The sequence below is a fragment of the Rattus norvegicus genome, chromosome X, assembly GCF_021556685.1.
Source record: "Rattus norvegicus strain SHRSP/BbbUtx chromosome X, alternate assembly SHRSP_T2T, whole genome shotgun sequence".
In the NCBI taxonomy this organism is placed as follows: domain Eukaryota; kingdom Metazoa; phylum Chordata; class Mammalia; order Rodentia; family Muridae; genus Rattus; species Rattus norvegicus.
The window spans coordinates 30,066,234-30,093,420 of NC_141554.1; the positions used below are offsets into that span (position 1 = coordinate 30,066,234).

The 27,187-nt window shown below is 37.9% G+C and overlaps 1 pseudogene; it reads right to left on the reverse strand.

Moving 5' to 3' along the window:
• Positions 1–24,187, reverse strand: part of LOC100912112 (uncharacterized) — a 58,812-nt pseudogene extending 34,625 nt beyond the window's left edge.
• Positions 24,188–27,187: the final 3,000 nt, after the last annotated feature.

Consider the following 27,187-nt stretch of genomic DNA (forward strand, 5'->3'; position numbering starts at 1 on the left):
CCTTCAAAATCTGGAACATCTTTTAATGCTAAAGAACTTAAGTTCAATTATCAGACTATAATTAGTCTTCAACCCCATCAGAGATCTGAGAAGAAATGAATATGACCTGAATATGGAGGAAGCACAATGGCATAGCATCCAAAACTGTAAGATTCATAGAGAAAGTTGACAGCCTGGACACCCCACTACTTTCTATAAAATTGGAGCATCGAATCAGCCCTCTGCCCCAGAATCTTCTGACAGATCGTACCTGAAGCAGGAATTATGAAGGAGTAGATTATCCTATCTTGACAGAGCTTAGCAATCAACTATCCCACATCTGTCTGTACTTTTTTGGAAAGTACTTTTGTCTACACATGAATTAAGGCAATTCTTGCCCAGTGGTTACATTGCCATGATCTAAACAACTCAACTTGGAGATAATGATGCTCAATAGCTTCCTTGAAGTACAATGCAGATACTGTAAAGTGTGTATGTTTGAGAGTCAAATAATCTTCAATAATGAAGTAATATTAAATGCCATATTCTGTTTATGTCTGATGCTTTTGAAGATTATACATACGTGTGTGTGTGTGTGTGTGTGTGTGTGTGTGTTTGTATTCAATACTTATACATTGATTGTAGTTAGCAATGCACTACTTAAATAATCTTTAAAACACTTGTAGGAATCAATGAAATTGAAATGTAATATGACCAGGAGTTTCACTATTTGAATATTAAATCACATTACTTAATCATCCTAAAGAATTTGTAATGGCAGCTATTATAAAGCGTGGATCTAAGCCTCAGTATTCTTAAATAAGTTGCATAGACACAATTCCTATCTAAGAGAAACAACATTAATATTAAATTTTGTGTTAATATACAAAATTTTTATTGCAATCAAACCTTAAATGTGTATCAATACATATATATTCAGTACCATTGTAAGAAATTATAACTTTAATTTTACATGAAATGTAAAGATTTCTACCAAGATTATGGCTATACAAAATTTTTGTAATATTACTATATCTCACCTTTATTTTCTATGTCATCTTCCTTTACTTAAGAAATCAGGAAAAGAAGAATAAAGAAAAGTTAGGAATCACTGAGTCTAAGTTCTCCAGTTTCCTCTCTGTCCAAAGCTACAATATTTGCAAGTTGTCCTTTAAAATGACAACATATCTATGATTCATAAAATAACCACAACCATCCGCCCCAACATACAGGAATTGGGTGATCATATTTTGCTTCATTCTATGTGAATTGGGGCTATGGATTCCCTTCTGGGTGCTTAATGAGAAATAGGAATATTGGATTTATAAAAGTAATGTTAGCTGGCATTATTTGTTGTGCTGGTTCCATGTTCTAAGATAGGTCATGGTTTAGCTAAGTTCCTGAATAAAAGAGTCTAAAAAATAACATGTCCCCAAGGAGTGTTGACACACCCAAGCTCACAGACTCATAGGCTTACAGGCTCAGAGGATGGCCAAACTCCCATCGGAGATAGCAAGGCCAGTTAGCAAGAGATAACCAGATGGCAAGAGGCAAACAAAAGAAAGTACTGAAATAAACCAATGCCACTTGGCATCTTTAGAACTCAGGCCTTCCAAAACAGGAAACCATGGATGCCAACACTCAACGGAAAAGCAAGATTCAGATGTAAAACTATGCCACATGAAGATGATAGAAGGACATAAATAACTTCCTTAAAGAAATAAAGGAAAACACAACCAAAGAGTTAAAGGACTTGACCAAAAACATCCAAAATCTAAAAATGGAAATAGAAGAAATGAAGAAACCACAAAGAGAGACAACCTTGGAGACTGAAAACCTAGGAGAGAGATCAGAAGTCATAGATGAATGCATCACCAACAGAGTATAAGAGGCAGAATAGAGAATCTCAGAAGCAGAAGATAACATAGAAAACATTGACATAATAGTCAAAGAAAGTGCAGTTTGACAAAAGCTCCTAACCCAAAACATCCAGGAAATCCAGAACACAATGAGAAGACCAAACATAAGGATAATAGGTATACAAGAGAATAAAGATTTCCAAATTAAAGGGCCAGTGAATATCTTCTACAAAATTATAGAAGAAAACTTCCCAAACCTAAAGATATAGATGCCTGTGCACATACAAGAAGCCCAGAGAATTCCAAATAGACTGGCCAGAAACGAAACTCCTTCCATCACATAATAATCAAAACACCAAATGCACAAAACAAAGAAAAATTTTGTATGGTGATATAAGTATCACCAAAAGAATACAAGTGATAGAAGGGAGAATCTCTGGTGTAGAATATAACTAGAAAACATTGACATAACAGTCAAAGAAAATGAAAATTGCAAAAAGAACCTAACTCAAACCATCCAGGAAATCTAGCACACAATGAAAAGACCAAACATAGAAAAAATAGGTATAGAATAAAGACTTCCAACTCAAAGTGTTCGGAAGTATCAACAAAATTATAGAAGAAAACGTCACTAACCTAAAGAGCTGCCCAGAAACACAAAAGAAGCCTACAGAATGCCAAATAGATTGGACTCAAAAAGAAATACCTCCCATCACAAAATAATCAAAACATGAAATGCAAAGAACAAAGAAAGAATATTAAAAGCAATCAGGGAAAGAGGTTAAGTAACATATAAGGACAAATTTATCAAAGTTACACCGATTTTCTCAATGGAAGAGTCTGAAAGCAGGAATATCTTGGGCACGATTCATACAGAACCCAAGAGAATAAAAATGACAACCCATGCTGAGATGCACAGCAAAGATCTCAATGACCATTGATGGCCAAGCCAAGATATTCCTTAACAAAACCACATTTAAAAGAAATCCACAAATCCAGTCACACAAAGGATAATAGATGGAAAACTCCTACACAAGTAGGGAAACTGCATCCAAGAAAAAGCAAGAAATTAATCTTCTTACAATAAACCCAGCAGAAGAGAGAAACATAAACATAATGCTACCTTTAACAACAAAAATAAAGGAAGCAACAATCATTGGTCCTTGATACCTCTAAGCATGAATAAACTCAATTCTCCAATAAAAAGACAGACTAAGAGCCTTGATAGTTAAACAAGACCTAGCATTATGCTGCATACTGGAAAAATATCTCAATGACAAAAACAGATACTACCTGAGAATAAAAGTCTGGGAAATATTTTCAAGGAAAATGGTCCCAAGAAATAAGCCAGAATACCCATTCATCAAATAAAATTGACTGTAAACCAAAAGTTATCCAAAAGGTAAGGAAGGACACATACACATAAACGTTAAATTTTCCTAAGATGGATTGGGTGAGTGGGAGTAGGAGCATATTAATAGAAGCAGGTGAAGGGGAGAGGACGGGATATGGGATGAAGGGTATAACATTTGAAATGTAAAGACATAAAATATCCAATAAAAACATCTCCCAAGTTTAACTCTGAACTCTATGCCCCAAATGCATGGGCACACATGCTTGGAAAAGAAATGTTACTAAAGTAACATTCTCAAAACAGTCAGAGTATCTAAGTTCAAAACCTCAGTTGACAACACAAGTTGGCCAGGATGTGGAGAAAGGAACACTCCTTCATTGCTGGTGGGATTGCAAACTGGTACAACCACTCTGGAAATCAGTCTGAAGGTTCTTCAGAAAATTGGATATTACACTACCTGAGGACATCGCTATACCTCTCCTGGGCATATACCCAAAAGATTCTCCAACATACAAAGAGGACACATGTTCCACTATGTTCATAGCAGCCTTATTTATAATAGTCAGAAGCTGGAAAGAATCCAGATGCCCTTCAACAGAGGAATGGATAAAGAAAATGTGGTACATTTACACAATAGAGCACTACTTACCTACTATTAAAAACAATGACCTCATTAAATTAATAGGCAAATGGATCAAACTAGAAAATATTATCCTGAGTGAGATAACCCAGCCACAAATTGGCAGACGTGGTATGCACTCACTGATAAGTGGATATTAACTCAAAAGCTCAGAACACCCAAGATACAATTAAAGATCATATGAAAGCTCAAGAAGAAAAACTTAAATGTGGCTACTTCAGCCCTTCTAAGAAGAGGCAACAAAATACTCACAAGAGAAACTGTGGAGACAAAATGTGAAGCTATGTATGCAAGTGGAATGTACTCATTGGTTAGTTGTTCAGTCCCTGGGAGCTCTGGTTGGTTCATAATTTTGTTCTTGCTACGGGGTTGCAAATCCCTTCAGCTCCTTCAGTCCTTTCTCAAACTCCTCCTTTGAGGTCCTCATACTCAATCCAATGATTAGCTGCAAGCATCCTCATTGGTATTAGTAAGGCCCTGGCAGACCTGCTCAGGAGACATCCATATCTTGCTCATGTCAGCAAGTAGTTCTTGGTAATAGCAATAGTGACTGGGTTTGGTGACTGTGTATGGTATGGATTCCCAGGGGGCCAGTCTCTGGTTGACCTTTTCTTCAGTCCATGCTCCACTATTTGTCCCTGTATTTCCTCCCATGAGTATTTTGTTCTCCTTTTAACAAAAACTGATATATTCACATTTTTGTCTTTCTTCTTCTTGAGCTTCATATGATCTGTGTATTTTTCTCATGTATTCCAAGCTTTTGGACTGATATCCACTTATCAGTGAGTGCATATCATGTATGTTCTTTAGTGACTGGATTACCTCACTCAGTATGATATTTTTCTAGTTCCATCCATTTGCCTAAGAATTTCATGTCTTTGTTTTTAATTGCTAAGTAGTACTCCATTGATTTATTAACCTTTGTAATCTATCTGCTAGACGCTGGTTCCAAATTTTATTGCTATCTCTTTGCTGTTCAGTCTGATGAATGAAATCCTGCATTATTGCTTCTGAACTACTTTCCAGCTCCTGCCTTCAACCTAAAATTTACTCTGTTTGTTGTTTATCTTGACATATAAATTCCTGTACATTTAGTTCCAATATGTTCTCTAGTTTTTGTTACCACGTCTTAAATGTATCTCTCCATTGTTTGGTTTCATCTAAGAAATCCTATATCTTTTGTTCTAGCATCTCTTTATCTCCTGTCTAAAATCTTCATTTCATTTTTCTGTTGCTTATCTTGATGTATACATTCTTGTACCTTTAGTTTCAATATTTCCTCTAGCCCATGTTGTCATGTCTTATATTTATCTCTCTGTTGCTCACTGTCATCTATGCATTTATACATCTTTTGTTCTAGCATCTTTTCCATCTTCTGTCTCCAACCTATAAAATTCTCATTACTTTTCTAAGGATTGTAATTTTTTATCTAGGGCCCTATTTTTTGAGACATAAAGCATCCACGATAATTATCATTGTGATAGTAACTGATGAGGTGTGGTGTCAATTACCTTTAAATCTATTCTTGTTGCATCATTCAAAATATTATCCAATAAAACACAAAAATTATTTATTATCTAATATATATTATCAATTTATAATTATTAGTGCCTGATCTAGAGCATCTTGTACCTTCGTTTCCCTCTGCTGTTCGACTCAGGAAACTGCAGTCCTTTACAATTCTTTTATTTGAAAAGAAAGGCTAACTGTATAAAAACCTGTGGCTTCTATGCTTCTGAACATTGTGTCTTGCTTTGGCTGTGGCTGGCAGTATGCACCAATCTCAAGGAGATTGTATTTCAAGCTGATGGTAGATCAGGTTTGGCTCTTCCATCTCCTTTTTAGATATGAGGGATAGAGGAAATTGAGCATCAGAAAGCTCCCCCTGGCTGTGATTCCCAGTCAGCTGAGAGGCTTTGAAGAAGGATTGGATATGGGAGGATAAGCAATGAAATATAAGGGATCAGGAAATTTAACAGAGATGTGTCATAATGGGGGCTAGGGAACAGGAGATAGCCACCAGAAAGTCCCAGATACCAGGAAAGCAAGAGGCTCCCAGGATCCAAATGGGATGAGGTTAGCTGAAATGTCCAACACAGGGGAGGGAGAACATGTAGAGACCATATCTAGAGGCTAGGCAAGGCCCCCTATTTAAGTATGGGACCACCCACTCATCTACACATTTTAACCCAGAATTGCTCCTGTCTAAAGGAAATACAGGGAGAAAGTGTGGAACAGAGACTGAAGCAAAGGCCCTCCAGACACTGCCCCACCTGAGTATCCATCCCATATTCAGACACCAAGAAGTACTTGCTGAGAGGAGCCTGATATAGTTATCTTCTTAGAGGGTCTGCAAGAGAATGACAAATACAGATATGGATGCTCACAGACAAGCATTGGACTGAGCATAGAGACCCCAATGGAGGAATTAGGGAAAGGAGCTGAAGGAGCTGAAGGGTTTTGCAACCCCATAGGAAGAACAACAATATTAACTAACCAGATGCCCCAGTGTTCCCAGAGTCTAAACCACCAACAAAAAAGTACATATGGAGGCATCCATGGCTCTAGTTGCATAAGTAGCAGAGGATGGCCTTATCTGGCACCAGTGAAAGGAGAGGCCCTAGATTCTGTGAAGGCTTGATGCTCCAGTGTAAGCAAATACCAGGGCAGTAAGGTAGGAGTGGGTGGGGTAGCACGCTCAAAGAAGCAGAGGGGAGTGTGGAGTGGGGATATGATAGGGAGTTTGTGGATGGTCAACTGGGAAATGAGATGACATTTGAAATGTAAATTAGTAAAATGTACAATAAAAAGTGAAAATAATAAACTGCAATTTTCAGCTGTTTATCCTCAGTTTTGAGGGCTGCTTCTCAGGCAGCTGGGCCCCAGGGCCCTTGTTCCTTCTTTAAACTCGGGGAACCACAACCTTTTTGAGGCACTGACAGAGCCTAATTCCCAGCTCAGGGCTGAGGTGCTGCTTCTGATTGCCATGGTTTGCTTGTGGCTTGGAGAGGGAGCTTCATGGTATCTCTCTGTAGACCACTTTGATCAACTCAGCATTTAAAATGCACTGCTTCAGCTGTAGACCACAGACTTGGCTGTTTCTATTGCAGGAGGTGAATGATTATCTCAAGTTACTTGGGTTCTAAGCCAGACCTGGATGATGCAACAATTTGTTATTGGAATTTCCAAGCCCAATAAGCCCATATAAAATACCATGCAATCTTTTTGTTTTGATTATAAGATATAAGCTTAGATTGGGCAGATCTAACACTATGCTAACTTTGTTTCCAGGCACAAAACCCTTTACTACTTGCATTTTGTCCTGGCCACATATTTCTGCTCCATGATGGCTCCATAATCTTCTACCTTCTCTCCTTCCCTTGTTGTCTCCAGTCTACCTGCTCATCTCTCAAAGTCCTCTTGTCCCACATTTCCTCTCAACTGTCCAATCACAGGATCTAGTCTTTATTGAGCATTTAAACTGGGGAGAAGCTTCACAGAAGAGCACCTGAGTACATTTTCAGCAGCCCCTCCAGGAGAGTAAAAACAGCATCAGGACAAAGGACAACACAGAATCAATCTTGTCTGACATATCTCAATATTATCAGTTTGATTTCTGAATTTGTAGCTTTCAAAATTTCTTTACCTGCCACAATTCACTGACCATTCCAATGACTCTTATCCCCAAGCTCCTAAACCTAGGTTCTTGACCCCTCTTATTTCACAACATCTGCTCTTTTTTTCATTTTTTAAAAGAAATTATCCACATGATTACCAGGGAAACATTAATTTCATTTCAATTTCCACAGACCTATACCTTGACCTTATCTTGCAACTCCCTAGCTTGATTCCCTTAGTGAAAAACCACATGAAACTAAGACTTCCTCTGTCACCTATACATGCCCTGGCCTCACTATGGAGGAAGAGTTCATGAGTCAGATCTGATCATAAACTTTATTTAACTTAACATAATTTCACACACCAGTGCCATCCCTTCTTCCCAATCTAACCTCCTTGAAAGACAGCTCTTGCACCACCGTTCCTTGTCATTCCTGAAAACAAACTTGCATGTAACATCTCCGCAAAATAATTTCCATCTTTGGGGAAAGGATTAGGCAAAAATTTTGTTTTTTATTTACTGTTTATTTATTTAATACAGTGCTGATTTTTAGGATTGCTTGTTAGTACAACCGTTCAGTCTCATATTTATTTATTTATTTATTTATTTATTTATTTATTTATTTATTATCTATCTATCTATCTACTTTACACTCCAGATTTTATTCCCCTCCTTGTCCACCCTACAACTGTTCCACATCCCATACTTCCTCCCCATGCTATTTTACCACTAGGATGTTCCAACCCCACCCACTCCATCACAACACTAAACTCCCTGGGGCCTCCAGTCTCTTGAGGGTTATGTGTGTCTTCTTTGACTCAACCCGACCTCGCTGTCCTCTATTGTATATATGTTAAGGGTCTCATTTCAGCTGCTGTATGCTACCTGGTTGGTGATCCAGTGTCTGAGAAATCTCAAGGGTCCAGGTTAGTTGAGACTGCTGATCCTCCTATAGAGCCGAACTCCTCCTAAGCTTCTGCCAGCTTTTCCCTAATTCAACCACAGGGGTCAGCAGCTAAAGTTCATTGGTTGAGTGCAAGTATCTGCATGTGACTTTGTCAGGTGCTTGGTTGGGTCTTTCAGAGGGCAGTCATGATAGGTCCCTTTTTTGTGAGCTCTGCATAGGCTTGGCTGTAGTGTCAGAACTTGGAGCCTCCCAATGAGTTGGATCCCACTTCGGGCCTGTTGCTGAACCTTCTTTTCATCAGGCTCATCTCAATTTCCATCCTTGCAGTTCTTTCAGACAGGAACAATTATGGGTCATAGTTTTGACTGTGGGATTGCAACCCCATCACTCACTTGATGCCCTATCTTTCTGCTAGAGTTATGCTCTACAAGTTCCATCTCCCCACTATAGGCTATTTTACCTAAGGTTCCCTGCATTTATGTCCCAAAAGTCTCTTACCTCTCAGGTCTCTGGTATATTCTGGAGCCCTACCCCACACCAATCTCTTACCTCCTGAGGTTGCCTGTTTCAGTACATTTCTGCTGGCCCTTAGTACTTCAGTCCTATTCCCCCACCTAATACCAGATCAGCCTCCTCTATTCCTGCCCCTGCCCATTTTTAACATTAATTAATACACGACTATGATGCATTATGTAGAAGGCACTAACCTATGGGTATATCAGTATTTCTTTAAAAGTAATTTTATTTCAATCCTTCTTGAGCAGAATAATGCAATGGGTTTTCTATACCTATTGAATTTCAATCCCTTTTCCACTTCTGCAAATATTCCATCAGTTTCACCTCATAGAATGGGTCTTAAATCCATTTAAATTATGGCGTTTACTTACATAACACTTGTGACACTATTATACCAGTACAACTCCAAGCAAATCACTGCTGTAGTTCTCAGGTTTGGCATTTGTTTGATATTAACAATAGCAAGCAGTCTAATTTTCATTAATATAAATATAAATCAGTAGTGGGTGAAACTTTATTTAACAGGAGCTCTATTTCTTCATGTTCAACTACAAAAAATATTTTCTCCAAAGATTTTCATACTTATATATCACTGTAGAGAATCATGAATGGCCTTGAAATAACATTTTTTGTTTTATCTCAGGAAGAATACTGTTTATAGAATCCTATTCATTATGGCTCAAAATAATGTATCCCATTTTGGTCCTCTGGGAGTTTATTGAAAGCATAAGATGTTTGGTCTGGGAGGTATCTCCCAATTTAAATTCCTTGCAAATATGTTCATATTTACTTTGATTCTTCTTTGGTGGATTTCCATAAGTTTTTTTGAGTATTTTTATTGGATTTATTTTCATTTAAATTTTGATTATAATCCCCCTTTCCATTTTCCCATCCATAAACACCCTATCCCATCCTACATCCACCTGCTTCTATGAGGGTGTTCCCCCACCCACCCATTCCTGCCTCCCTGCCCTAACATTCCCCTACACTGGGGCATTGACCCTTGGCAGGCCAAGGGCTTCTCCTCCCACTGATGCCCAAAAGGCCATCCTCTGCTACATATGAGGATAGAGCCATAGGTCAATCCCTGTGTACTCTCTGGATGGGGATTTTGTCCCTGGGAGCGCTGGTTGGTTGGCATTGTTATTATTATGGGGCTGCAAATCCCTTCAACTCCTTCAATCTTTTCTCTAACTCCTCCAATAGCGACCCTGTTCTCAGTTCAAAGGTTAGCTGGGAGCATTCACCTCTCTATGCTCTCAGAGTGCCACTCAGGAGACAGCTATATCAGGCTCCTGTCAGCTTCTACTTCTTGGCATCAGTGAGATTGTCTGGGTTCAGTGAATGTACATGGTCTGGATCCCCAGTTGGACCAATCGCTGGATGGCTTTTCCTTCAGTCTTTGCTTCAAACTGTGTCTCCATATTTCTTTCTATGAATATTTTTGTTCCCCCTTCTAAGAAGGACTGAGGCATCCACACTTTGGTCATACTTCTTCTTGAGCTTCATGTGGTCTGTAGTTTGTATCCTGGGTAATGTGAGATTTTAGGCTTATAGCCACTTATCATTAAGTGCATACTATGTGTTTTGTTTTGTTTTGTTTTTGACTGACTTACCACACTCAGGATGATATTTCTTACTTTTATGTAGGCCAACTACACAATATTGCTGTCAGGAGGCTTCCCCTGGAATGTAGTAGATGAACATATAGTCAGTGAAAAAGCAGACCTCATCATATACAAGAAAATTGAGATAATACCATGCATCCAATAAGATTATCACAGACTAAGACTGGCCTTCAGTAACAACAAAATTTACTGAATGCCCACAAACACACAGAATCTGAACAATGATAACTTAGTCAAGGAAGAAATAAAGAGAAAAAAATAAAGAATTTTTAGAATTTAATGAAAATGAAAGCACAAAACATCCCAAATTAAAGGAGAAAATGAAAGGAGCACAAAGAGAAAAATTCATACCTCTGATTGCCTACAAAAAGAAACTTGAGACAGCATAGACTAGCAGCTTGACAGCACACCTAAAAGCTCTAGAATAAAAGGAGGAAATACAATCAAAAGGAGTAGACAGCAGAAAATAATCAGACTCCGAGATGAAATCAATCAAGTAGAACCAAAATAACTACACAAAGAATCAATAAAACCAGGAGTTGGTTCTTTTGGAAAATCAACAAGATAGATAATCCCTTAGCCAGACTCACCAGAGGACACAGAGAGAGAGTCTGCAAATTAACAAGGTAAGAAATGAAAAGGGAGGCACAACAGCAGAATCTGAGGAAATTTAAAAAATCATCAGATCCTACCACAAAAGCCTATATTCAACAAAACTGGAAAATTTGGACAAAATGGACAATTTTCTAGACAGATACAAGATAACAAAGTTAAACCAGGTTCAGATAAACCATATAAGCAGTAATTGAAATCTTCTAACTAAAAAAAAAGCCTAGGACAAGATGTGTTATTGAAGAATTTTATCAGATCTTCATAGAAGACCTGATACCAATACTGTCCAAACTATTTAACAAAATAGAAACTGAAGAACCACTACGCAATTTCTTCCATGTAGTAACATTTATGCTTATAACTAAACCACACAAAGACCCAACAAAGAAAGAAAACTTCAAACAAATTTCCCTTATGAATTTAGAGGCAAAATTACTAAATTAGATTCTTGCACTTTGAATTCAAGAAAATAACAAAATGGTCATCTATCATGATCAAGTAGGCTTCACCCCAGGATTACAGGAAAGGTTCAATATATGGAAATCCATCAACATATACAACTGAATAAACAAAATCAAAGGAAAAATGCATGAATATCTCTTTAGATGCAGAGAAACATATGACAAAATTCAGCACCCCTTCATATTGAAAGTATTAGAAAGATGAATTCAAGAACCATACCTAAACATCATAACACCAGCAAGACAGTAGCTGACATCATATTAAATGGAAAGAATCTTGATGCAATATCACTAAAATCCGGGACTAGATATGGTTGCCCATTTTCTCCCTACTTATTCAAAATAGTACTCAAAGTCCTAGCCAGAACATTCAGACAACAAAAGGAGGTCAAAGGGATATAAATTGGAAAGGAAGAAGTCAAAATATCACTATTTGCAGATGATATGATACTATACTTAAGTGACCCAAAATTTTCACCAGAGAACTCCTAAACCAGATAAAAACTTCAGCAAACTGGTTGGCTATAAAATTAACTCAAACAAATTAGTATCTTTCCTTTACTCAAAAGGTAAACAGGCTGAGAAAAAAATTAGGGAAACAACATTCTTCACGATAGACACAAATAATAGAAAATATTTCAGTGTGACTCTAACTAAGCAAGTGAAAATCTCTATGACAAAATCTTCAAGTGTTTGAAGAAAGAAATTAAGGAAGATCTCAGAAGATGGAAAGATGGCGTATGCTCATGGATTGGAATGATTAATGTTTTTGAAATGTTCATTTTGCCAAAAGCAATCTACAGATATAATGCATTACCAATCAAAATTCCAACACAATTCTTCATAGAGTTTGAAAGCAATTTGAAAATTAATTTGGAATAACAAAAAGGACCAGAGTAGAAAAAACTATTGTCATCACTATAAAAACATCTAGGGAATCACCATCCCTGACCTCAAGATGTATTACAGAGTAATTATAATAAAAACTGTGTGGTATTGGTACAGAGACAGGAAGGTAGATCGATGTAATAGAATTGAAGATCCAGAAATGAACTCACACACCTATGGTCACTTTATCTTTGAAAAAGAACTAAAAACTTAAAGTGGAAAAAAGACAGAATTTTCAACAAATGGTGCTGATTCAAATGGCAGTCAGAATGATGAAGAATGCAAATTGATCCATTCTTATTGTCCTGTACAAACCTCAAGTTCAAGCTAATCAAGAGCCTCCATAAAACCCAGATACACTCAAATTATTTGAAGAAAATGTGGAGAACAGCCTCAAACTTACGGGCACTGGGGAAATTTTCGTGAACAGAACACCAATGGCTTATGCTCTAAGATCAACAATGGCCAAATGAAACTTCATTAAATTGAAAAGATTCTGTAAAGCATAAGGTTTTATATAAGCCCTTTAGTATTTGTTTGTGCCTGATGTTCTCCTCGCAGAAATGTGGTTACATTTCATTGCTCAGTCATCAACAAACTTGAGAAAAGATTTTGCCAGGCAAGTTTCCTTTACTTTAGCAATCTCTATTTGAGATACATATTTACCTATTACTGCCTGTGGGTAAAATCTGAAAATATTTCGTAGGCTTCAGATTTGGGATATGAAAAATATTTTAAAAAATGAACAAGTTAAGAGATATAGAGGATGAAAAAAGCTTAAACACACCCAAGTAAAGCTTGATAAAGAACAAATTTATTTATAGTGAGTTGAGGGCCAAATGAGTTTCCTGTAGGAATAAGAAACTTCTCTGGGACCATTTTAACAGATGTGATAAAGGCAGAAGGCCCCATTTCAGGCATCTAGAAGTGCCTCTATGGAAATACACTTGGTCTTTACATGACTCTCTGGTCTTAAATAGCTTATCTCAGACAGAAACATGACCACACCAGAGTGACATGGTGGATATCCTGAGATCTACTGGCAACACAGCAGGTAAATGTTTACTTCTTTTTTTATCTTTATTAACTTGAGTATTTCTTATTTACACTTCAATTGTTATTCCCCTTCCTGGTTTCATGCCCAACATCCATCTAACCCCTCCTCCTCCCCTTCTATATGGGCTTCCCCTCTCCATCCTCCCCCCATTACCACCCTGCCCACAACAAACACGTTCGCTGGGGGTTCAGTCTTGGCAAGAACAAGGGCTTCCCCTTCCACTGGTGCTCTTACTAGACTATTCATTGCTACCTATGAGGTTGGAGCCCAGGGTCAGTCCATGTATAGACTTTGGGTAGTGTCTTAGTCCCTGGAAGCTCAGGTTGGTTGGCATTATTTTTCATATGGGGTCTCAAGCCCCTTCAACTCTTCCAGTACTTTCACTGATTCCTTCAACGAGGGTCCCGTTCTCAGTTCAGTGGTTTGCTGCTAACATTTGCCTATGTATTTGGTGTATTGTGGGTGTGTCTCTCAGGAGAGATCTACATGTAGTTCCTGTCGGCCCGCACTTCTTTCCTTCATCCATCTTATCTAGTTTGGTGGCTGTATATGTATGGGACACATGTGGGGCAGGCTCTGAATGGGTGTTCCTTCTGCCTCTGTTCTAAACTTTGCCTCCCTATTCCCTGCCAAGGGTATTATTGTTCCCCTTTTAAAGAAGGAGTGAAGCATTCACATTTTGGTCTGTGCATCTAGGGTAATTCAAGCATTTGGGCTAATAGGCACTTACCAATGAGTGCATACCATGGGTGATTTTCTGTGATTGGGTTACCTCACTCAAGATGATATTTTCTAGTTCCATCCATTTGCCTATGGATTTCATAAAGTCATTGTTTTTGATAGCTGAGTAATATTCCATTGTGTAGATGTACCACATTTTCTGTATCCATTCCTCTGTTGAAGGGCATCTGGGTTCTTTCCAGCTGCTGGCTATTTATAAATAAGGCTGCTATGAACATAGTGGAGCACCTGTATTTGTTATATGCTGGGGTATCTTTTGGGTATATGCCCAAGAGTGGTATAGCTGGGTCCTCAGGTAGTTCAATGTCTAATTTTCTGAGGAGCCTACAGAATGATTTTCAGAATGGTTGTACCAGTCTGCAATCCCACCATCAATGGAGGAGTGTTCCTCTTTCTCCACATCCTCGCCAGCATTTGCTGTCACCTGAGGTTTTGATCTTAGCCATTCTCACTGGTGTGAGGTGTATTCTCAGGGTTGTTTTGATTTGAATTTCCCTTATGACTAAAGATGTTGAACATTTCTATAGGTGTTTCTCAGCAATTCAGTATTCCTCAGCTGTGAATTCTTTGTTTAGCTCTGAACCCCATTTTTTTAATACGGTTATTTGTCTCCCTGTGGTCTAACTTCTTGAGTTCTTTGTATATTTTGTATATAAGCCCTCTATCTGTTGCAGGATTGGTAAAGATCTTTTCCCAACCTGTTGGTTGTAATTTTGTCCTAACAACAGTGTCCTTTGCCTTACAGAATCTTTGCAGTTTTATGAGATCCCATTTGCCAATTCTTGATCTTAGAGCATAAGCCATTGGTGTTTGGTTCAGGAAATTTTCTCTAGTGCCCATGTGTTTGAGATGCTTCCCCACTTTTTCTTCTATTGGTTTGAATGTATCTGGTTTGATATGGAGGTCCTAGTTCCACTTGGACTTAAGCTTTGTACAGGGTGATAAGCATGGATCGATCTGCATTCTTCTACACACTGACCTCCAGTTGAACCAGCACCATTTGCTAAAAATGCTATCTTTTTTTTTCCATTGGATGGTTTTGGCTCCTTTGTCAATAATTAAGTGATCATAGGTGTGTGGGTTCATTTCTGGGTCTTCAATTCTATTCCACTGGTCTATCTGTCTGTCTCTGTACCGATACCATGCAGTTTTTATCACTATTGCTCTGTAATACTGCTTGAGTTCAGGGATAGTGATTTCCCAGAAGTCCTTTTATTTTTGAGAATAGTTTTAGCTATCCTGGGTTTTTTTTTGTTATTCCAGATGAATTTGCAAATTTTTCTGTCTAACTGTCTGAAGAAATGGTTTGGTATTTTGATGGGGATTGCATTGAATCTGTAGATCGCTTTTTGTAAAATGGCCACTTTTACTATATTAATCCTGCCAATCCATGACTGTTTGCTTCTTAAAGCTTCTTTCTTTTTTTTTTTTTGCTTTTTTTTTATTTATTATTTTTTTTATTAACTTGAGTATTTCTTATATACATTTCGAGTGTTATTCCCTTTCCCGGTTTCCGGGCAAACATCCCCCTCCCCCCTCCCCTTCCTTATAGGTGTTCCCCTCCCAACCCTCCCCCCATTGCCGCCCTCCCCCCATAGACTAGTTCACTGGGGGTTCAGTCTTAGCAGGACCCAGGGCTTCCCCTTCCACTGGTGCTCTTACTAGGATATTCATTGCTACCTATGGGGTCAGAGTCCAGGGTCAGTCCATGTATAGTCTTTAGGTAGTGGCTTAGTCCCTGGAAGCTCTGGTTGCTTGGCATTGTTGTACTTTTGGGGTCTCGAGCCCCTTCAAGCTCTTCCAGTTCTTTCTCTGATTCCTTCAATAGGGGACCTATTCTCAGTTCAGTGGTTTGCTGCTGGCATTCGCCTCTATATTTGCTGTATTCTGGCTGTGTCTCTCAGGAGCGATCTACATCCGGCTCCTGTCGGTCTGCACTTCTTTGCTTCATCCATCTTGTCTAATTGGGTGGCTGTATATGTATGGGCCACATGTGGGGCAGGCTCTGAATGGGTGTTCCTTCAGTCTCTGTTTTAATCTTTGCCTCTCCCTTCCCTGCCAAGGGTATTCTTTTTCCTCATTTAAAGAAGGAGTGAAGCATTCACATTTTGATCATCCGTCTTGAGTTTCGTTTGTTCTAGGGATCAAGGGTAATTCAAGCATTTGGGCTAATAGCCACTTATCAATGAGTGCATACCATGTATGTCTTTCTGTGATTGGGTTAGCTCACTCAGGATGATATTTTCCAGTTCCAACCATTTGCCTACGAATTTCATAAACTCGTTGTTTTTGAAAGCTGAGTAATATTCCATTGTGTAGATGTACCACATTTTCTGTATCCATTCCTCTGTTGAAGGGCATCTGGGTTCTTTCCATTTTCTGGCTATTATAAATAAGGCTGCGATGAACATAGTGGAGCACGTGTCTCTTTTATATGTTGAGGCATCTTTTGGGTATATGCCCAAGAGAGGTATAGCTGGATCCTCAGGCAGTTCAATGTCCAATTTTCTGAGGAACCTCCAGACTGATTTCCAGAATGGTTTTACCAGTCTGCAATCCCACCAACAATGGAGGAGTGTTCTTCTTTCTCCACATCCTCGCCAGCATCTGCTGTCACCTGAGTTTTTGATCTTAGCCAATCGCACTGGTGTGAGGTGATATCTCAGGGTTGTTTTGATTTGCATTTCCCTTATGACTAAAGATGTTGAACATTTCTTTAGGTGTTTCTCAGCCATTCGGCATTCCTCAGCTGTGAATTCTTTGTTTAGCTCTGAACCCCATTTTTTAATAGGGTTATTTGTTTCCCTGCGGTCTAACTTCTTGAGTTCTTTGTATATTTTGGATATAAGGCCTCTATCTGTTGTAGGATTGGTAAAGATCTTTTCCCAATCTGTTGGTTGCCGTTTTGTCCTAACCACAGTGTCCTTTGCCTTACAGAAGCTTTGCAGTTTTATGAGATCCCATTTGTCGATTCTTGATCTTAGAGCATGAGCCATTGGTGTTTTGTTCAGGAAATTTTTTCCAGTGCCCATGTGTTCCAGATGCTTCCCTAGTTTTTCTTCTATTAGTTTGAGTGTGTCTGCTTTGATGTGGAGGTCCTTGATCCACTTGGACTTAAGCTTTGTACAGGGTGATAAGCATGGATCGATCTGCATTCTTCTACATGTTGCCCTCCAGTTGAACCAGCACCATTTGCTGAAAATGCTATCTTTTTTCCATTGGATGGTTTTGGCTCCTTTGTCAAAAATCAAGTGACCATAGGTGTGTGGGTTCATTTCTGGGTCTTCAATTCTATTCCATTGGTCTATCTGTCTGTCTCTGTACCAATACCATGCAGTTTTTATCACTATTGCTCTGTAATACTGCTTGAGTTCAGGGATAGTGATTCCCCCTGAAGTTCTTTTATTGTTGAGGATAGCTTTAGCTATCCTGGGTTTTTTGTTATTCCAGATGAATTTGCAAATTGTTCTGTCTAACTCTTTGAAGAATTGGATTGGTATTTTGATGGGGATTGCATTGAATCTGATGATTGCTTTTGGTAAAATGGCCATTTTTACTATATTAATCCTGCCAATCCATGAGCATGGGAGATCTTTCCATCTTCTGAGGTCTTCTTCAATTTCTTTCCTCAGGGTCTTGAAGTTCTTATTGTACAGATCTTTTACTTGCTTGGTTAAAGTCACACCGAGGTACTTTATATTATTTGGGTCTATTATGAAGGGTGTCGTTTCCCTAATTTCTTTCTCGGCTTGTTTCTCTTTTGTATAGAGGAAGGCAACTGATTTATTTGAGTTAATTTTATACCCAGCCACTTTGCTGAAGTTGTTTATCAGCTTTAGTAGTTCTCTGGTGGAACTTTTGGGATCACTTAAATATACTATCATGTCATCTGCAAATAGTGATATTTTGACCTCTTCTTTTCCGATCTGTATCCCTTTGATCTCCTTTTGTTGTCTGATTGCTCTGGCTAGAACTTCAAGAACTATATTGAATAAGTAGGGAGAGAGTGGGCAGCCTTGTCTAGTCCCTGATTTTAGTGGGATTACTTCAAGTTTCTCTCCATTTAGTTTAATGTTAGCAACTGGTTTGCTGTATATGGCTTTTACTATGTTTAGGTATGGGCCTTGAATTCCTATTCTTTCCAGGACTTTTATCATGAAAGGGTGTTGAATTTTGTCAAATGCTTTCTCAGCATATAATGAAATGATAATGTCGTTCTGTTCTTTCAGTTTGTTTATATGATGGATCACGTTGATGGTTTTCCGTATATTAAACCATCCCTGCATGCCTGGGATGAAGCCTACTTGATCATGGTGGATGATTGTTTTGATGTGCTCTTGAATTCGGTTTGCCAGAATTTTATTGAGTATTTTTGCGTCGATATTCATAAGGGAAATTGGTCTGAAGTTCTCTTTCTTTGTTGTGTCTTTGTGTGGTTTAGGTATAAGAGTAATTGTGGCTTCGTAGAAGGAATTCGGTAGGGCTCCATCTGTTTCAATTTTGTGGAATAGTTTGGATAATATTGGTATGAGGTCTTCTATGAAGGTTTGATAGAATTCTGCACTAAACCCGTCTGGACCTGGGCTCTTTTTGGTTGGGAGACCTTTAATGACTGCTTCTATTTCCTTAGGAGTTATGGGGTTGTTTAACTGGTTTATCTGTTCCTGATTTAACCTCGATACCTGGTATCTGTCTAGGAAATTGTCCATTTCCTGAAGATTTTCAAATTTTGTTGAATATAGGTTTTTATAGGAAGATCTGATGATTTTTTGAATTTCCTCCGAATCTGTAGTTATGTCTCCCTTTTCATTTCTGATTTTGTTAATTTGGACACACTCTCTGTGTCCTCTCGTTAGTCTGGCTAAGGGTTTATCTATCTTGTTGATTTTCTCAAAGAACCAACTTTTGGTTCTGTTGATTCTTTCTATGGTCCTTTTTGTTTTACTTGGTTGATTTCAGCTCTGAGTTTGATTATTTCCTGCCTTCTACTCCTCCTGGGTGTATTTGCTTCTTTTTGTTCTAGAGCTTTTAGGTGTGCTGTCAAGCTGCTGACATATGCTCTTTCCTGTTTCTTTCTGCAGGCATTCAGCGCTATGAGTTTTCCTCTTAGCACAGCTTTCATTGTTTCCCATAAGTTTGAGTATGTTGTATCTTCATTTTCATTAAATTCTAAAAAGTTTTTAATTTCTTTCTTTATTTCTTCCTTGACCAGGTTATCATTGAGTAGAGCATTGTTCAATTTCCACGTATATGTGGGCATTCTTCCCTTATTGTTATTGAAGACCAGTTTTAGGCCCTGGTGGTCCGATAGCACGCATGGGATTATTTCTATCTTTCTGTACCTGTTGAGGCCCGTTTTTTGACCAATTATATGGTCAATTTTGGAGAAAGTACCATGAGGAGCTGAGAAAAAGGTATATCCTTTTGCTTTAGGATAGAATGTTCTATAAATATCCGTTAAGTCCATTTGGCTCATGACTTCTCTTAGTCTGTCGACATCACTGTTTAACTTCTGTTTCCATGATCTGTCCATTGATGAGAGTGGGGTGTTGAAATCTCCCACTATTATTGTGTGAGGTGCAATGTGTGTTTTGAGCTTTAGTAAGGTTTCCTTTACGTATGTAGGTGCCCTTGTATTTGGGGCATAGATATTTAGGATTGAGAGTTCATCGTGGTTGATTTTTCCTTTGATGAATATGAAGTGTCCTTCCTTATCTTTTTTGATGACTTTTAGTTGGCAATTGATTTTATTTGATATTAGAATGGCTACTCCAGCTTGCTTCTTCTGACCATTTGCTTGGAAAGTTGTTTTCCAGCCTTTCACTCTGAGGTAGTGTCTGTCTTTGTCTCTGAGGTGTGTTTCCTGTAGGCAGCAGAATGCAGGGTCCTCATTGCGTATCCAGTTTGTTAATCTATGTCTTTTTATTGGGGAGTTGAGGCCATTGATATTGAGAGATATTAAGGAATAGTGATTATTGCTTCCCGTTATATTCATATTTGGATGTGAGGTTATGTTTGTGTGCTTTCATTCTCTTTGTTTTGTTGCCAAGACGATTAGTTTCTTGCTTCTTCTAGGGTATAGCTTGCCTCCTTATGTTGGGCTTTACCATTTATTATCCTTTGTAGTGCTGGATTTGTAGAAAGATATTGTGTAAATTTGGTTTTGTCATGGAATATCTTGGTTTCTCCATCAATGTTAATTGAGAGTTTTGCTGGATACAGTAACCTGGGCTGGCATTTGTGTTCTCTTAGGGTCTGTATAACATCAGTCCAGGATCTTCTGGCCTTCATAGTTTCTGGCGAGAAGTCTGGTGTGATTCTGATAGGTCTCCCTTTATATGTTACTTGACCTTTTTCCCTTACTGCTTTTAATATTCTTTCTTTATTTTGTGCGTTTGGTGTTTTGACAATTATGTGACGGGAGGTGTTTCTTTTCTGGTCCAATCTGTTTGGAGTTCTGTAGGCTTCTTGTATGTCTATGGGTATCTCTTTTTTTAGGTTAGGGAAGTTTTCTTCTATGATTTTGTTGAAGATATTTACTGGTCCTTTGAGGTGGTAATCTTCACTCTCTTCTATACCTATTATCCTTAGGTTTGATCTTCTCATTGAGTCCTGGATTTCCTGTATGTTTTGGACCAGTAGCTTTTTCCGCTTTACATTATCTTTGACAGTTGAGTCAATGATTTCTATGGAATCTTCTGCTCCTGAGATTCTCTCTTCCATCTCTTGTATTCTGTTGGTGAAGCTTGTATCTACAGCTCCTTGTCTCTTCTTTTGGTTTTCTATATCCAGGGTTGTTTCCATGTGTTCTTTCTTGATTGCTTCTATTTCCATTTTTAATTCCTTCAACTGTTTGATTGTGTTTTCCTGGAATTCTTTCAGGGATTTTTGTGATTCCTCTCTGTAGGCTTTTACTTGTTTATTAATGTTTTACTGTGCTTCCCTAAGTGTGTTCATGTCTTTCTTGAAGTCCTCCAGCATCATGATCAAATATGATTTTGAAACTAGATCTTGCTTTTCTGGTGTGTTTGGATATTCCATGTTTGTTTTGGTGGGAGAATTGGGCTCCGATGATGGCATGTAGTCTTGGTTTCTGTTGCTTGGGTTCCTGCGCTTGCCTCTCGCCATCAGATTATCTCTAGTGTTACTTTGTTCTGCTATTTCTGACAGTGGCTAGACTGTCCTATAAGCCTGTGTGTCAGGAGTGCTGTAGACCTGTTTTCCTCTCTTTCAGTCAGTTATGGGGACAGAGTGTTCTGCTTTCGGGCGTGTAGTTTTTCCTCTCTACAGGTCTTCAGCTGTTCCTGTGGGCCTGTGTCTTGAGTTCACCAGGCAGCTTTCTTGCAGCAGAAAATTTGGTCTTACCTGTGGTCCCGAGGCTCAGGTTCGCTCGTGGGGTGCTGCCCAGGGGCTCTGCAGCGGCAGCAACCAGGAAGACCTGTGCCGCCCCTTCCGGGAGCTTCAGTGCACCAGGGTTCCAGATGGTCTTTGGCTTTTTCCTCTGGCGTCCGAGATGTGTGTGCAGGGAGCAGTCTCTTCTGGTTTCCCAGGCTTGTCTGCCTCTCTGAAGGTTTAGCTCTCCCTCCCACGGGATTTGGGTGCAGAGAACTGTTTATCCGGTCTGTTTCCTTCAGGGTCTGGCGGTGTCTCTGGCAGGTGTCCTGCTGCTCCTGGGCCCTCCCCCATGGGAGCCCAGAGGCCTTATACAGTTTCCTCTTGGGCCAGGGATGTGGGCAGGGGTGAGCAGTGTTGGTGGTCTCTTCCGCTCTGCAGCCTCAGGAGTGCCCACCTCACCAGGCGGTTGGGTCTCTCTCTCACCGGGTCTGGGAGTAGAGACTTAAAGCTTCTTTCTTAACAGCAAAATCAGATGAAAAGTAGAGATTGGTTTGACCATAAACATCACTATGTGGTTCCGTGTCACAGAAACAAATTTGAACATAGTGTTAACTGACAAAATTGAGACAGAGATCTCATAGAAATATATCTGCATGTCCACAAATGGGTATTTCATGCAGTTGATTTTGATGGCCATTGCAATGAAAACCAGAACCATGGGCTTCATAAAAATGACCCATACTATCAGGTCTTGTGCATCCAAAAATCCAGTTGAAATATTTCAACTGAATCAATAGAGTATACACAGCATCTTGGTTAGTGTCCCAGAGATGTTGAACTGTTGAGAGTAATATGCTTCTCACAGTCCAAAGACAGAAACAGTAAAACATGGTTGTCAAAATCTCACAGCATAAACTGGTTGCAATGAGTATTTGAAACATGAAAGCTGATAATCTGATAAGGAAGCCACACAGCTTTTAGATGCACTCCTTTCCATTGGTAAATCTTGAACAAGTGTTAAGTCAAGGCAGGGACACATAAGAATCTAGAAAAAAAATTCACCACCTATGGAAGACAAATATCTCAGACTCTGTCCATGTTTTCACATAGTTGTATTTAAGTAGTCTATGAATTAGTAGTTTTCGCCATGCTACAAGTAACAGTATATGAAGCCTGGAAATACATGACAATAAGAGGATTCCCATCTCCAAATGGTTTTCATTTGAAATTTCATTGTATCTGCCAAATACTAAATTGTATCCACTAAGAATTTTAACATTTGAAATTAATAGAAAAAATGTATTATCATATGTAAGATATGTTTTATTATCTTTGCATTCAATGCATAAATGCAATAAATAAATCAAAGCAACAAAAACAAGAATTTTCCAATATCATTTCTAAATTACCTTCTAGGACTATCATATGACTATTGCAAACTGAAGTCTGCTAAAAGAAAAAGGAAAATGACAAGTAATCGATATGGTATAATGATGCATTCACAAATTCTATATAAGAAACATGTATAGTTTTATATATGTATACATGCTTTGACAGACACTTGAACACAAACCAATACACTTTCAAATAGGAACACAAAATTTGCATGCCAAAAGGTGAATATGTTTCTTGTATATTTTTTGAAATGCAAAATTTTTAAAAATCTTTACAAAATTTTAATTAAAGGCATAGGGACAATGACTTTCAAAATATATAAATTTCTATACCAAAGCTAATCCTCTGTGGAAGAGTGATTGCTATACTTGTGAAGAGACCTGGAATCATTCTTCAGCAGCAATGGCCAAAATCTGTGCATAAATCATGAGGGCTTGTTCACATTTCCATAATTTACTCATAATGTATTTAAATGTCCACTTTCAGAAATTGAACCTAATTTGATTTTTGCATATAAACTATCCCGACTTTTTTGTGTCTAACTTTTAGCAATGCATATATATATATGTATATATATATATATATATATATATATATCCCACATGTAATATATGCATAAATTCATTTAGATTTGTCATAAATTCAAAATTTTGAAAATGGTTAGTGTTAATGTTCATTGAAAACCATGATATAAGGGATGCCATATGTTACTTGAGAAGAACACCAAGGGGCCAAATGTTTACAGGAAACAGGTATGTAGTAAATCTCATTGCCACTGTCCATGCAGAAGTTTGTACTAAAATCAGGATCTATTTGTTAGGAAAATTTCCATCCCAGGTACCCACTCTACACTTACCAAGGAATGTGCTTCCCAATTTGGAGAAGACAGTAGCTATAACACTTGAAAAGTTATAGCCAAAAGTTATGATTTCAATTGATGGTTTTCCCAGTAATTTCCTATTCAAATCTTGTTATTTATCAAGGCAGATCTGAGGCAGTAGACTGTAGGAGCAGTGAGGTTTCATTTATAACAATACAAAGGTAGAAACACTGCTATGCCAAACAAATAAGCTGTTCTAGCAGACTTGTTCTCCCCTTGTCTCAATCCTATGGAGTAGATGCATGTGTTTCATACTGACCCAGTTTGAAAGCCCACAAATATTTTACCTTTGTGTATCAAGGGTGAGGTGATCCATTTGTAAGATGCTGTGATCATAAATATCTTCAAACCAACCAGAAATGTTGAGCAGAAATGAAATCACACAAGAGGTGAATCAACTTTAAGAAAAGAAATTCTTTTAGACAGACATTTCCATTAAGAACAGTGTCTCACCAACCAACTGCTGGGTCACACAAACCTTTACAGTTCTGTCCTGTGCTTTGATTATTTGGAGTCTCATTTATACACACTTCATGGAGTTTAACATGTATTATATGCCTAAATCTCCAGTCAGAACTACACAATCATTATGCCCTTGTTATACATGAAAGAGAGAGTGAAATTCAAATACTCATGTTTAGGAAACTATACGAATGTACCAATAAGAAAAAGCTGAAGAGCTATTTTAGACAAGCACGGCTTGTTCACACTTAATAGTCCCAGAGGTGCATATGTGTAAATGGTACCAACAAACTTCTAACTCTTATGTCAGTGGTCTTTTTTGCCTTCTTGGGCTTGTGAAATGGAACGCTATTACTAATAACTAAATAAAATATCAAATACTTGTTTTTATCTTTTCTTCTAATTGCAAATTTTAGTTACTGCCCAGTGTAAGAGAGTGATTTTAAAAAGAAAAGAAACATGCATACCAAAAAGGAACACTAAATAGATCAAAATAACAGTGTGGAATGTTATACTTATATACTTTTTCTGAAATGGAAAACTTTTTAGAAATTTATAAATATTTTAAAATTAAATTGACAGTGATGCTGACTTCCAAAAGATGTAGATACCTGGGCCAAGGCAATTTCTCAGTTGAAAAGTGATTGCTGAAACCCCAAAAGATCCTGAATTCATTCTTTTGGGCCCATATCTAAAATTTTCATGGAAACCATGAGGATTTTTGATATTTTCATAAATTTCCCATGATATAGACAAGTATAGACTTTCAGGATGTGACCGTTTTTTTATAATTTCATATCAATTTTCCTGACTACATTGTGTTTATCTCTGAGCAAAAAATAAAGACTCCACATGTAATGTAGGCAAAAATTCATTTAGATCTCTCTTCCATTTACAAGTTTGAAGGTAGTAAATGTTAATGTTCATACAAAATTAATTCCTAAGGGATGACATAGAGTACATGAGAAGAATTCAAAGGGGGAAAATGTTTGCAGCTACCAAGTATGTGGTAAATTTCATTGCTACTGTCCATGCAAATTTTCTAAAGGTACAAAAACAGGATCTTGCTGTGTAGAAATTTTTTCTCCCAGGTGTCCAATACTGGATAGTTTCTGTGACATGTGCTTCCAAATTTGGAGAAAATCGCAACTATACCATTTAAAAAGTTACAACATGAATATAGATTCCAATTGATTGTGGCCCCAGAAATACCCTATTCACACCTTCTTACTTACAAAGACAGATCTATAGCAGTAGTCTGCAGAAGCAGTGAATTTTGATAACAACCAAAGACAGGTAGAAAATGCTGCCTTCCACACAAATATGATAGCCTAGTTGTATCTGGCCCTTCTCATGTCTGAATCTTATAGTGTAAATGCATGTGCTTCATACAGACCCAATTTGAAATACCTCATTTAACTTATTTGCAGATTTACCTTTGTTTCCCAACAGTGAGGCATTCCATTTGAAAGATGCTGTGATCATAAATATCTTCCAAATAACAGGAAATGATGAGTACAAGAGGAGCCACACAAGAGGTGATTTACCTTCAGGTAAAGAAGTTCTGTTACACAGATGTTTCAGGTCACAACAGTGTCTCATCAAGCAAGTCCTGGCTCACACAAACCTTTACAATTCTCCACTGTACTTAAATTAGCTGAAGCCATATACACTTCATAGAAATTATCAAAACTGATATCCTTAAACTTCGACTCAGATCCATGCAGTCATTATCACTTTTTTATATATAAGAAAAGATAAAGGCTAATTATCAATGTTAACCCTCAGAAAACTATAGATGTAAACTGGTCATCACAAGTTGAAGTTCCCTCTTACACAATTATGGTTTCCTAGCACTTGATTTTCCAAGATTTACATACATGGAAACGCTATCAACAAACTGCTAAACCTTATCTCACTGGTTGACTTGGCCTTCTTTGTCTTTTGAAATAAAGTTACTACTAATGACTACATAAAATATCAGATACTTGCCTCTATCTCTTCTTTGAAATCCAAGTGTTAGTGACTGGCCAGTGTAAGAGAGTGACTTTAAAATTCTTCTTTTCATAACTACTAGAGTTGTATTACTCATTATGAGCAATGATTCAGAATCAAGGCATATAATTTTAAAGGGCTAGAGAGGCTAATGTCCTTCTCATATGTGATAAGGTTTAGGGAAAAGATTTAATTCATTTTTAGTTTAGAAAGATTTCTCATAGAATTATCATAGATTGATTGTAGTTCTCCCCTTTGATATTTCAAGATCACTCCTTATTTCCATACACTTCCAACTACCTATGTATTTGCTAAGGACCAAAAAACCATATAAATGTCTTGAAACCTAGTTATTTACAGTAGGAAAAACATGAAACCCATAATTATAGAAAACAAAGTCTCACTAGATATTAATAATTGCTGTCATTGTTCCCTGTTTGTCCTGGAATGCAGTAGATATACCCAGTGATGTTCTTTTGGTAAAAATGATTTTCTTTTTTCTAGCAGGCATACAATGCAAATAGATTCTTGGATAGTGGTGATTCTTTGTGTTCACTACTTTCTGACAGTACTGGTATTATCTGGTATGAACTTGTGTTCATACTGTCACAGTCTATGGGATCACAGGAAATAACATGATAAACAGATGTCATTTAGGACTACATACCTCAATGTCTCTCACACTGTGGATTGTTCAGTTGTGGGTCCCTTTGTTAATTATCATCTACAGCAATCAAAAACTTTTGTCATATGCATTGAGTAAGGCCACAATCTATGACTAAATAAGGATTACATTAAGTGTGATCTTATTTCAATATTCCTTGGTTAGAATTTTAGGAGTACATTTCACCTATGGCAA